This window comes from Augochlora pura, chromosome 11, assembly GCF_028453695.1.
Source record: "Augochlora pura isolate Apur16 chromosome 11, APUR_v2.2.1, whole genome shotgun sequence".
Classification (NCBI taxonomy): Eukaryota; Metazoa; Arthropoda; class Insecta; order Hymenoptera; family Halictidae; genus Augochlora; species Augochlora pura.
Window position 1 is genome coordinate 1257778 of NC_135782.1, and position 14720 is coordinate 1272497.

At 44.8% G+C, this 14720-nt stretch overlaps 1 protein-coding gene across 3 annotated transcripts in view; it reads right to left on the reverse strand.

The window, feature by feature from the left end:
- LOC144477216 (very long chain fatty acid elongase AAEL008004) overlaps positions 1–14720 on the reverse strand; it is a 42249-nt gene that overhangs the window by 13439 nt on the left and 14090 nt on the right. The window lies entirely within an intron of this gene.

The window sequence follows — 14720 nt, forward strand, 5'->3', positions numbered from 1 at the left end:
TATCAGCTTTTGTTTACATTATTTGCAGCGGTTAGTGCATTTGCAATGCAGCGGCTGCTCGATGCTATGCAAATAGCGGGTTCTATTGTAGTGCTTGAATAATTATCGCGATAATGTGGACAATGTTAATTGTTTCGTGGTAATGCGATATCTAATTCGATGCATGGATTATCGTAGTCTATGTTTTATATTCTAAGTTGTCAATCTTATTTCTGTATTCCTTATTTTATATTCTACGTTCTGTATTCTATTTTATGCTATTTTATTGTATTTTATTCTACACTATTTTATTTTATTTCATTATATTTTATTCTATTATATTCTATTTTATCTACTGCACTCTTAAAAATATCAACGAAAATTATTATCATTACTGTCGTGATGCTACTGTATCGTTTAGACAGTAGCTAATTTTTTAGCATCAAACAACATTAGCAGTAGATCATGACAACCCAATAATGTTAGTTAAGATAGTAGCAAGGTTGATACTACTCTAGACACAATAACGACGTAGAAACAGTAACGAAGTTGAACCAATAACGACGTTAATCCAACAATGAAGTTGAATCTTCAATGAAGCTGAACTTGCTATGATCTTGAACCAACAATCAAGCTCGTTGTAAAAGAGAAACGATTGCGGAAGAATATTAAATATTATTAATAATTCAATAATACTGATAATATTAATAACACTAATAATTCAATGATACTGGAATTATAAATATTATTAATTAATAATAATGATGAAATTGGATCAATCTAAAGGTGGTCGAAGCTTCAGGCTACCTTAGGCTAACTTTAGGCTACCTTAGGCTACCTTAGGCTACCTTAGGCTAACTTTAGGCTACCTTAGGCTAACTTTAGGCTACCTTAGGCTACCTTAGACTACCTTAGACTACCTTAGGCCACTTTTGACCACCTTTAGGCTACCAAAAGACTGTCTCCCTTTTAAACCTCGAAGCTAACGATGTCGAGGCTCCCCAAATCTTTCAGAATTTCGTCCGATCAACATTTCGAGGCGGCCTCTCGTTGCGCGAACGAGGGCATCCGTTACTTAACTCGGTTACATAAACGCAGCCGATTTTTCTGTCGCGATTTTCGACGCCGGCATTGAATTAGAAGCGAGTCCTCGGGATCGGACCGCGCCGAAATTTCTTTCGAAACACTGTAGAGAGAAGGAGAGAGAGAGAGAGAGAGAGAGAGAGAGAGAGAGAGAGAGAGACGGGTAGAATTCTTTGTTACGGATCGCGATTCAACCATCGCGCAATTCCGACCATGAATCCGGCCATGACCTTGTACCGTTACACGTCTCCGCCATTAGCAATGCCGCTCGAACCAATTTCACCGGCAAGCCGGGACACGAGCATCGTCCCGTACCTTTCATCCTTTCGCTGATCGATAGGGAACCAATATGTCCGCCAATAATAACCACGATACTAATTTATAATATTTTTATTTTTCTATTTTCTGCAGAATTATTTCTCAGTAATTGGAGCTTGACGTTTTTTAATTCTACTGCGATTATTATATTATATTATCCGCTGGAGGAAATTTTATTTCACGCGTTTCATATATTTTATATATTTCATATATTCCACATATCTTTTCTTATTCCATTTTATTCTTCCACTTAATTCTCTCGCTCAATTCGATCCATTTTATCCTAATCTAATTCTCCTCTCATACTTCCATCTATTTCACGGTATTTCATTTTCTCGCGCGGCACGCAACGCGCAAGAAGATGGACCACTCTTTCGCGTGACTCGCCCGAGGCAACACAACACCGCCTATTAACCAATTAATTTTCCGCGAGCGATTCCCGTATGCCGGTAGATGGACGGAACGGGGGGGAAAAAAACGGATGCATTATGCGATCGAAGAAGACGCTCTCTCGTTATAAATTTGACGGGGCTGCGTAAGCGCAATCGTCCGTCCGTGGCACGTACACAGCGCGCGCGGCAAGCCATTAAAAGGGACATCGTAAACGATTCTTTCCTTGAAAATAATTGACCGTCTAATGTAGGATGTAATTCCATTTTACTTGTAAATGATGCGCTGTTAGGCGCGGTTGGCCACGACGAAAAGGAGAGGAAAAAAAGGATAAAGAAACAACGTGCGACGATTTATTGAGCGGCTATTCACGTATGATACGCGCGCGCGTGTTTCGAGAAACGGACTTCCAAGTATGATCACTGGACCGTGGATCTTGTAAGAAAAATAGATGGAACAAATTTTTAACAATGGAGAAATATTAAAAAGAATTTAAGAATATTAATATTTTGATTGTTTCTAGATGAAGGAAGGTGAATTTAAAAAGGATCGCGAGAGCGTTCTAGACGATCGCCGATTATTCCACCGACAGTATGGTTGGGACAAGATGGCGTCGGCATTGTTTCCACGAAGCCATTTGCTCGCGGAGGTCGCGGAAGAGGAACGCCGCCGCCTCCTGCTAATTGTTCATTTCGATGCCGTAGGTGCCCGGCGTCGATTAATTACGCGTCCCTGAGGCGAGCGAGCGCGTGCTTATGGGCCCCGCGCGTTTATGGCCGCCTTAGCCGCCGGCGTGTGGGTGTCCACCCGCGGTGGTCAGCTGGGCGATCGGGCGGTTTGGTAACCCGTTGAATTTCGCTTTCGATACGACTTCTCGGGCCGGCCGCGCCGGGTGAATTCCCGCCAAGGCCAGCCGGCGAACGGACTTGAACGGGTGCCGTCCATTAATCACCGACCACCACCACCACCACCACCACCAGCCAGCCGGTCACCGATTCTCCTCCGCGAACATGCACCGAGATATCCCAGCCAGTGACCTACTCCATTGTCCCTTCGTCCTCCGATCAGGTATGCGGCCGAACCTTGGCCATCTTCGCTGGAGAACCCGCGCGAACTGTGAAGACGTTTTCGAAAGGTTAATTCGAGTATTTTAATTTCAAAACGCGATAACTTTGCTTAAGAACGCTTTTGAATTGATCTTATTCAGATTATATATTTGCACGACGCCCTTCGAATATGGTAAATTTTATTAAATCAATTTTAATACAATTGTATTGTTTTCAATACAATGAATTTTCAATTGAATGATGAATTAAAAAAAAGGGAATGAATAAAATAAGTGGTTAAAATATTTTCTGGAGAAGCTACACCGATCGACTAATATACTATCCAAAGGGTACAATAATTTTTGCAAGCGATAAGATTAGAAGAAGGTGTTCCTCGATCCGTCACCTTGTCGGCTTCCGTAAACCTAGCGAAACAATCTTGTTCAGAAAATTCGCGCGAAGAACGTCGCGCGAAATACAAAGTTACGATCGTGGTAGGTATACGGTGGCAGTGTCGAACGAGTTAACAATCGCCTAACCGCTATCAGGCGTTTGCACAACGCGTGTTGCTCGCTGGCAGAAATATTCTACGAAAGTTTGGAGCGCGTGCCTAGGGTTAGAGAGATCGTATGGGGTAGCGATCTTCGTGCCAAGTGGGACCGTCGAGCTATAGTAATCCACAAGACTGATGGCGAGAGGAAGAGAGAGAGAGAGAGAGAGGGAGAGACGGGGGCCAGGGTCGCCGATTCATTGGTCCCCGATGGATCGCGATCGCGTCTCGTTGCAAAACGAAAAGTCGAAAACGCGCCGAGCAAGCGAAATACCTCGCGTCGAATATGTGTTGCGAAAACTGTATACATTATGATGGGCCAGCTCTCGGGCTGGCCCGGCCCGGCCCGGCCAACGTCGTGATCGTCTTCGACGTCTCTTCGTCGTCGTCGTCGTCGCCGCGTCGTTTCTGTCTCCGTATTATGTACGTTACGCAAGGAGGAATCGCTCCGCTCCGCTCGCTCGCTCGCTTGCACCGCCTGCTCGCTTCGAAGCTGTGTGTCTCGACGCTGGAATCGTCATTAACGATAGGATGAACAAACCACTGACCTCAATACGCGCCGGCTAAATGTTTCGATTCACTGGCAACAATCGCGACCAGCGGCCACCGCACACACCCGTCGCCTGCTTGCGAGCTAATGCGTCACGCTGACTCGACCACGCGACGCACCCGCGTCACGAAATTCCGTAATCCCGAAATCCTCGACAATTATTCCATTATTTCAAACGTTCGACATTCATTGGAAACGCTGCCCGAAACGATTTCCGTTACCGTTCTCGCGGACGTTGATTGCGCTACGCTGCGGATTTTACGCGTTTACGTTCAAACACCGTTCGAAGAATTTGATAACGTCGCTATTTTCGGTTTATTAACCCGCTTTACGGTCGCGCCGTTTACTTTTTTAGCTGTCGCGGCTATTCCTTTATTTTCTTTACCTTCTCACGCGAAGTTCGGATATATTTTTTTATTGCTAAACATAGTGTTTTTCTTACTTAATTTCGCGTATATTACGTAGCACTGTGCGTTCACTTTATAAAGTTCATATAATTGCAAAGGATTAAAATTGTCAGAAGAAGAAATAAATAAATTTTCTATGTTCTGCGAAAGAGGACGTTACCCCACCCACTTTTTACATCACCTGTTGCGTTAAAAAAAGTGGATGTATCCCCGGCAAGAAGGGTGTCGACGACTGAACCGAAAAAAAGTCGGTTCACGGTTCGTCGATCAGAAGAGAGGAGGCCACTTTGTCGGCGATCTGGCAAAGCGAGATCGTTGTTGATCGACACACGATGTTGTACCGGTGAAAAGCTAGTTGCAAGGTCCAGAACGAGAGAGGGAGAGAAAGAGAGAGAGAGAACAGCCTGTCAGCAGATTTTTGCGACACAGTTTCGGCGTCACCTTGCGCCGCGCTGCTCCAATAAATCCTGCGTCTCCCGCCTAACCGGCGAACCGTGCGACGCGAGAGACTATTCCGAGGTGAAAAAATCTAGAGCGCGCACGATGCGCGCTTATCGCGTTAATTGCCGACACGAGGCACGCTTTGATTACCCGGACACCGCCGGCACCCAATCCGCATCTTCTCGACGACACAGGACATCGCGTTCAACCTGACGCTTTTTATCGCAGACGCGACGATTACAATACAAAGCTCGGTTTCAATCGGTTTCTAGAGAATTTGGATTCTGGATTTATTTAAATTTTCCGTGCAAATAGGTCTTGAATAAACAGTGAAATATTTGTGCGTTATTTGACAGCTGTATTGGAGTATTTGACAGACGCGAATGCTAGATTAAAATTCTTTCCAGGTGTTTGCAATAATTAAGGCATCACTATGCAACCATAAGCAGTTAGATTTACTCAACTGCATCGACGAACACCATGGCACCGATTTGCAACACCTCAAAACTCACGAATACCACGGAAAGGCAACCAGATCAAGTTTATTAACCCTTTACACTCGAGCGGTGACTCCGAGGGGCGAGCTAAAATTACAGCACGTTGCAAAATAATGTTTATACTATGATAGAGTATATTTCAAGACTTATTAAAGTATAAAAAAATTAAATTGAAAGTATAACAGCAGTTGCACGAGTGACAAGAATCAATTACATACTAAACGTCGGAAAGATTATTTTAGAATTACAATTAAAATGGTTTCGGGGTGCAAAGGGTTAAATCCACGATCGAGGAAGTTCCTATCGATAAGACGATCCCGTTGCTTCGTGATTTTATTAATCATGTATTAATCGTTTCGATCGGAGCCGACGGGGCGCCCCGCCGTCGCGTGTCGCATCGGCGTCGTTGCAAAATGCTTGCGTAACGACGCGTGACCCGTCGCAGCCGACTGTTAATTATTGGAAGGTGTTCAGTTCCCCGTCAAGGTTGCGCGAACCGTAGATAAGCAATAAGCTAGAGAACCGGCTCTCCCGAATCGGCCGAAACCACACACGCCGCGATGCAGTTCGCGAATTCTCACGGTGGAATCGGCTCGCGTTAATTAACGCCCGCGAATTAACACTACGGTGAAAGGACCTTTCTCACGAAACTGCGACCGAGCGGGCTGACAATCATTTGTAAGAGTGTTAGGCGATTTTTAAAAATTTATTCTACGAGGTACACCTTCTGGACAGTGCAGTTTTTTCTAGCGATTGTTGCTACGATAATGCGTCGCTGTTTGATAATATCACTGAATAAATCGATGCACTTTGCATGTTTTATTCCTAGAATTTATTTATTTCATTTCATTTTACTTCAACTTGATTTTATTTCATTTTATTTCATTTTATTCAAATCGAATTCGATTCCGGGAATTTATTCGAAGCAGACGAGTACAATTCGAATTATTTCTGGAATAAAATTCTATTCGACGACTCCATTTAAATAAAATATTATTTAGTAAAATTTTATATTCATATCTAGTGGAATTTATTCGCGGAATATCTGCGAATAACTCGAACAAAGTTTCCGCCTATTAAATCTATCCGTTCCGAATAGTTTTAACGTTTAATAATCCCGGATGCGCGATCGTTAATATTTTTACGATTAGGCCACGCAGTAATAGGCGCGTTCCGCAGGATCGGAATCATGTTCCGCTTTATCAGCATCTCTCTCTCTCTCTCTCTCTCTCTCTCGCGCAACGCCGGCGTGTTCGGCCAGTTGACATTTGGTTTACCGCAATCTTATGGTTTTCCTCGCGCGATACTTCTCGCGATCGTCAGCCAGATATCGTGATATCGCGTCGACTATTGTTGCTATTATTATTATTATTTCTTCCTGACGCGACAAGGAAAACGCGACAGAGAGAGATCTCTTCTGAAGAGAGGAACACACGGATCGGCTTCCACGGCTACCAGTGGCACAATTTCCATGGAAATCTTGCGTAACACTCTGTTCTATGAAGCCTTTAATTGTTTGCTTTCCGAGATGCCTCGTAAACGAGGCTCTCGTTAAGATGCAGACGACGAATCTGCCGACGAGCCCATCATTTTTCTCGCTTTCTTTCCGGTTGCAAGATCGCGGTCGCACCGTGATACAGCGACGTCTAGTTTATTCGTCCATCGCTAAATATGTTCGCGCGTTGCTTAAACCTTTCGATAAGAGCACCGTGCCCGCCAAGGCAGATCTCGTTGCACGAGGCGCCACGCTGGAAATTCGCTCGAGGTCTTCCTTTCTATAAAATAAATTATAATAAATTAAAATCATTATAAATTGTTCTAAGTATTAAATAAAAACTGTGCTTGATAGAACAGTATTTTTTTTTTTTAAACAAAAAGCGTTGCTTCCAGCTGTGATATTAACCCTTAGGACTCGAGTGGCGTCTCTGGAGCGCCAATGAAAATTGTTATATAGTTAACAAAATAATGTTGTCATTATTTAAGAACCTTCTGTTGAAAGGGTAACAGTTTTACGGGGCACAAGACGCAATTTCACGAGCACAAATTGCATCGAGTACTATACTACAGCTGCTCGAAATAGCAATTTTCGATTTAAGCTTAAAATCGCTCCGACTGCCAAAGGGTTAGAATCGCCACTTCGCCGATTCGCAAAGGGTTGATAAAGCAGTCGAAGCAGGAAGAAAGGATCGACCGATGCGAAATTGTCGAACACGTTGCGGAAGAGAGCACGTGGTCTATGAAAACTAGACGATACAGAGTGACAAAATGCAGAGACGTCCGAGGAACGGTGGAGGCATAAACGCAGCGCCGACCCTCCTCCGGTTAGGTCAACAATCACGCTCACAGAAGCACCGCTGTTTTCCCGAGCGAGGCGAGGCGTGTCCGCGGGATTACAGTTGAATTACCTTGCCTTCGAGGACGAACGCCGTCGCCGTCTCTTCGGCGCGAACGGTGCCGGCAAGCTTTACCCGTGCGATTCGTTCTGTCGCGCGACGCTCCGCGGAATTCCGCGGAAAACACTGCAAGGAATTTCAGAAGAATTTTCAGAGAATTTTCAGACAATTTTCAGAGAATTTTCAGAGAATTTTCAGAGGGTTTCTGAGGAATTTTCAGACAATTTTCAGAGAATTTTCAGAGAATTTTCAGAGGGTTTCCGAGGAATTTTCAGACAATTTTCAGAGAATTTTCAGAAGGTTTCTGAGGAATTTTCAGAGAATTTTCAAAGAATTTCCAGACAATTTTTAACGGATTTCCAAAGAATTCCCATCTAATTTCCAAAGAATTTCCAGCCAATTCGAGATAATTTCCAGCGACTTGGTAATTTCCAGGCACTCGGTAGAATTTCAGGGCGCCGATGCGGTCGATCGGGCGCGCTCCACTTTATCAGGGATTCGTTATCGGCGCGCCGATATCCGTCTGCCGTTAACGAGAGAGAAGCCGGTGCTACGGCTTCGACAATCGCGATCAATCGATAAAAGGGAATTTGATTTTCCGCGCGGCGAATAACGAGAATCTTAATAATTCAGCGAGTTGCCGGTCACGAACAGGTGCACCCTCTACTCCGGGGCAACGGTGGCCCGATAACGAGAGTCGCGTGCAATAATTATAAAGGCGTGACCCTTTGGAATATCGGTGACGGGGGACGCGGAAACAGATGGACGTCTTCGGCACGATGCGATCGTCGCCCCGACGCCGAGCCGTTACGTAAAAGCCTGCGCGCGCGATCTATTTGCAATTCGAATCGGAGATAAGATAGAGCAGCCGCGGAGACGCTTCACCTGAGACAGATTTTTCGGTGGCGACGCCAATGCCGACCGTGGCCTCTGTGCTTTTCAAACGCGAATTCGCCGCGGTTTTTCCGAGCGATAAAGAGACAATTTTAGGAACAGATAAGGGGTTGTACGCATAAATAAATAATTACAGGAATAGATAGACAATTTTGCGAATAAGTAAATAGTTGTACGAATAAATAAACAACTATACGAATGAATAAACAATTATAAAAATAAACGAACGATTATCTTAACGAATCAGAAGCAAACCTTCGATGTCGACTAGACTAATTGTTTAAATTTTTGGGGACGGTTCATTAAAATCGTGGCACCCGCAGAAATTTCTATATACATTTTCGACGCTCGCAGGTCTAATGCGAAGACTCGGCGACTGCTTCGAGTAATTTATATTTGACGGAACGACGGCCGTGAGAATAATTGTTGCAGTTTAGAAGCCATAGTTAGTCTTCAATGACATCACGGAGCGCTATCTATCTAGGTATCGGTGGCCGAAGACATTGATACGCATACTCTATTCGCGTTAGGGATGTACGGTATTTATTGTTCAATCTTGCAATTGGCGGGCATCGCGTTTCGCTGATCACAGTCATTAAATCGCTGGTTGCGAGGTAGTATCTATCGCACCGAAATTCCCCAAGTTTGACAAAATGCCGGGACTTGGAGAAATTTTTTTCGGAGATGGCGTTTCTGTAGGAATAAAGTTCGATTCTTCCCCTTTAATTTAAACAAAATTAAACTAGGCTGCGATTTTTTCTCGCGAAGTTACAGCACTTTGAAGCAACCCCTTCATTTCCGGCATAAAATCGACAGGCATTTTGTCTTGCTTTAACAGGGCTACTTCAAAGTCATGTAACTCTGAGAAAAAAAAATCGCTGGCGGGTCTAGCTTTTTTTAAATTAAAGTTGAAGAATCGAACTTTATTTCCTTGGAAATGGCATGTCTAAAAAAAATTCTTGAAAGTCCAGGCGTATTTTCAAACTTTGACAAAGTTTGCAGTAACCCCTGCTTTCTCGCCCTGACAAGGGTGACTTTGGGGTGTTGTAACTTAGCAAAAAAAAATCGTAGCCTGGTTTTTTTTTATTTTAATTAAAGAGGAAGAGTCGAAGTTTGTTTCCGTGAAAACCGCATGTTCGAAAAAAATTCGCCGCGGTCCGTGCATTTTTTCGAACTTGACGATTTCCAATACGGTGAACATGACTCCTGGCCTAGGATGTTTACGAAAACGGTCCTCGCATTAAAAAGATAACAATGATAAGGATGCGCCGAATTTTAAAATCCAAAAATACTGTTTCAAAGTAGAGACTTCAAGCTTCAATTCAAAAATAGATTCACGATTCTACGACGATTTCTCGCGGAGTTATCGCCGGTCGAAAGCGGCGACACTGTCAAGAACCATCGCGCTTCGAATTCTTCGAGATCGTGTACGATCGATCGATCGATCCAAATGGATCTGTATATCCGATCGAACACGCCGGTCTATCCAGCCACCTGGTCCATTCCCTTCGCAACGAGTCACCGGAATCAAGAATGCCGTAACTAGACGTTGCGATCTCTTGCAACGGCCTAAGAACCGCGAGGTAAAAACCAGTTGGACAGCCCGCCTTCTCCTGTGCAACTAAAATTGCTTAAGCCCGGTTACAGAATTGCAACCTCTTGCTACAAGAATAACTATTTACACGAACTTCCCAAGCAGTTTATAAATATACTACTCCAAACATTCCAGAACCGCTTCTAGCGAACTGTGGGAACGAGCTGATGGCGGTTTGCTTATTGGCTGTCGTCGCCGCTTTAAGATCCGTCATCAGGAAGGGAATATTATTAACGAGCGAATTGTCCTTGCGGACGAGACCTATAGGTACCGTCATCGACGAGAAATTATCGTCGCCGGGGAGACTACTGTTGACGTAGAGCGTCGTTGATAAGCTGCTGTGACGAAGCTGTCGCGACTCTGAAGATTTTAGGATTGCGAAGGTGTTATCTTCGTGAAGGTATTATAATCGTGAAGGTGTTATCGTCACGAAGGTATTATAATCGCGAAGGTGTTATCGTCACAAAGGTATTATAATGGTGAAGGTGTTATAATTTTAAAAGTGTTATCGTCACGATGATATGACGATAGGGAAGGTCTTATGATTATGCTATCTTCACGAACTTATCAGGATTGCGAAGGTGTTACGACTATGAAGGTGTTATCGTCACGAAGGTATTACGATAGTAAAAGTGTTATGACTACGAAGGTGCTATCATCACGAACGCATCACAATCGTGAATATGTCACGATTGTGAAAGTGTTATCATCGCGAAGGTGTTACGATCGTCAAGATGTTATCGCACTAAAGTTATTATCGTCACGATCAACCGATAAGGAATTATCATCGTCACGAAGAGACTATCGTCACGGAATGATTGCTATCGCCAAGACGCTATATCATCACGGAATGACTATCGCCTCGAAATAAACGTGAGACAGGTGTTCCATCGACGTCCCCAAAAATTCTAAACATCCTCTTAACGCATTGTGAAATTTCAGCTGCCGGAGCTAAAAATTAAATTAATTTGAAATGAAATAAATCTTTTCCAACTACGCTGGTTCAAAGTTTAACCCAGTGCACGCGTCGAAGGTAAAAGTCACCGAATTGGAACTTCTCGGAAGCTTTCACAGCATCAGAGCATCGTGAGATCATTGCTGAGAGCTTCAAGTGACACAATCGGTATTTATACCGGCGGATCGTCCGCGAAATGGTCAGCCTCCTCGCCGCGAGATTCTACACCTCCTCCTCTGTCTCCTCCGTCTCCTCAACCTTCTCCCTTTCCCTCCTGTCGCATGCAAGTGCACCGTCGCTTCAATGACGAAAGGTCTCCCCGATCGACGGATCGGCGTTAATCGATTCACGGACGCGTGCGCGCGCGAGAAAGAGGTAAACGTCGACGACGAATAGGGGATATGTGTCCGTTTCGAGAGGAGAGATGTTCAATTAACCTTTTCGGCGCACGAAGCCGGCAATTTGCCGTCATACTGTTTGGAAATCGGCGATCGTGCCGGATCGCCGGCATTCTTCTTCTTCTTCTTTTTCTAGCAGCGATGGAAACGCGTATGTTCATTTGCAGTATTTCGACATCAATTTTTACCGCGATTGATTTTCTAAGATTCGCTGTTTGAATGAAAATTTGCTGAGACGATTGTGAGAAGCTCTACGATTCAGACGACAAAAATCGACAAACATTTTGGCTCGCGTTAACGGGGCTACTTCGAAGTACCGTAACTTTGCGAGAAAAAATCGCAGGAGGGTCTAGCTTTTTTTAAATTAAAGCAGAAGAATTGAACTTTATTTTCGTGTAAACGGCATGTCTATAAAAAATTCATGGAAGTTTGGGCGCATTTTCAAACTTTGACAAAGTTTGCAACCCCTGCTTTTTCGCCCTGACAAGGGTGACTTTAAAGTGCTGTAACTCTGAGAAAAAAAATCGCAGGCGGGTCTAGCTTTTTTTAAATTAAAGCAGATGAATTGAACTTTATTTTCTCGTAAATGGCATGTCTAAAAAAAATTTTTGGAAGTCCGAGCGTATTTTCAAACTTTGTAACAACCCCTGCTTTTTCGCCCTGACAAGGGTGACTTTAAAGTGCTGTAACTCTGAGAAAAAAAATCGCAGGCGGGTCTCGCTGGTTTTAAATTAAAGTAGAAGAATTGAACTTTATTCGCCGGAAGACGAGTCGAAGGAGAAGGAAGACGCCACTCGTCGAGAGAGACCGAGGTAAATCGTCGGGGAATGCGGCACAATGGGACGGCGGCGGCGTTATACAACGGCTGTAGTTAACAACGCGAGAAACAACCTTATTAAGGCGCCGGTTGTTTGCACGTGCCTCTCCGGGGATAGCTCACCTGTAATTTTCGCGGCGGGGAGACGACGATCGTGTGCCGCAACCGCGCGACTGAGAAATCAAATCTGCCGCGCGGCCGCTTAATCAACCGCGCCACGTTCCGCTCCCGCGTTCTAATCAATGCTCGAGCGACGTCGCTATACATCTATGCATCTATTTATCGCTATAGTCTCGCGAGGGGCGTGGCAAATATTAGGGTTCTTCTCAGAGCCTGTTTACAGAACCCTTTCGACGCCTCCGCGCCCTGCAATGTGCAGTCGATTCATCATTGTGCTCGTTATTGTGCATCAGTATTATGCGTCGTTCTCTTTCTCTGTTCCATGATTATTATTATTATTTGAGTTATATAATTATTTATCTATCTATTATTATTATAACTTGGACAGTATATGGCCCACCCCGAGTATCTTGTTGAAGATTTCTCCGCTTCCCTGCCCAAACAAAAATTATTATAATTATTATTGTAACTAAAAGAAAAAAAAATTGGCTCATTGTTGCTCGTACCGGTACCCGCATTAGCGGAACATTTGCGTCACGCTCCCGAATCGGCAGACATCCCGCAGACCGGTTGTGCAACGTGTCGCTAATTAACCGGCGGCGGGTCTCATCCTCGCGCGAAACAGACGAAATTAATTCGCGGAACGGCCAGAATTGATACCGCGACACGGGCGAAACTCATTCGCAACCCGGGCAAAATTGATACTTGCAAAATGGACAAAATTGATACCTGCAAAATGGACGAAACTGGGATGCGAATTGCGCTAATGTATGCGGGATACGTGCGAACTGCGTGCACGGAATAGTGCGAAAAACATCTGCGAGATATATAGTATGTGGTATGAAATATAAGATTTTAGGAATTCTTGAGGATATTTCCAAAAAGGTATTTCCTTTGCAAAATTGTTCTACGAGGTATTTGTTCACGAGTTATTAGAGAAAAATAGGGACCAATTAGAGGCGAGATTAATTTGTTCGAGGAGGGCGAGCTAATGAATGGAAGAAGACTTCGTCCTGTTGTATTTGAGATGTCTAGAATGTTTTATGAACGTCCTAGAAACGTCTTGGAAAGGTTTTAGAAACGTCCTGGAAAGGTTTTAGAAACGTCCTGTAGAGGCGTCTTTTTCTTTTAAGTTGTTAAAGCGATTTCAATTCGGGACGTTCTTGGGACATCTTTAAGACGTATCTATCCATGTAGCTATTTATATCTATCTATGTATTTACCTAGCTATTTATCTATCTATCTATCTACCTATTTACTTAGCTGTTTATTTATTTATTTATTTATTTATCTGTCTATCAATCTGTCTGTCCACGTGTCTCGAGAAACAATAAATCGATCGAATAGGTTTCGGCAAGCAGCGGCCGCGTTCCGCGCGGCGACCGCGGCGCGGCCGTTTCATTCGGCCGCAATAAAGCGGCTGTTATTGTTGTTGCAGTCTACGCGGGTGAATCACGTTCAGTTTGGATAACGTTTCCCACGTTTCGCCGAGCTTCCCGACGAGTGACAGTATATTTAGACGAGTCGCGCGGCGCGAATAGACTCCCGCCGGCCGCGGGTTCGGGTTAAATAAAGGTGTCCCCGCGCTGGGCCGGAGAGCGCGCGCGCAATCACGGGGGGAACTCTTGCCGCGCGATAATTCCCGCGTTTAGTCACTCGATGCGACGGGAACGTGACCGCCGTGCAAACGGCGGTCTTCTCCGAGCATCGACGTGCACCACCCGGCGGTGGCACTCCGTTAATCCGGCGAACATCGCGATTAAACGGAAACGCGAACGTTGTGCAATGTTTCAAATAAACAGCGCCTGGCAATTGCACGAATAAAATGAACTGCCCGCCGTTCAGCGTGAGAAAGTCGTGCGCACGAAAAGTGTCCGACTTTTTAGCCGAATGATAGTTAAAAAGGAGCGCGACTCTACGTCTCGCAGTTTACGATTATTGACAGGAGTAACCCGGTGATTTTCGTCGACGACGACGACGGCGGCGCGCTCGCGAAAAAGCGCAAGTGCAACTATTACGGGTCGACGCAACGCGCCCGCGGGGCCCCGCCGCTTCTTAAGTAATCCGCGAAGCAGAGGCTGTTGCGCGGCTTGAGTAACAACTGCGCCCGTGGACGAGAGACGCGAGAGAAACACGAGCCGGCGAAAGGAGAAAACGAGAGCGTCGCTACGGAGCGGAGACGTCGATGGTAGGACATGGTGGAAGGCGGGGGACAGAGAGAGAGAGAGAGAGAGAGAAGAGATAGAATTGGCGAGAGCGTGGCAGGCCGCGGAGAGAAAGGAGCGGTG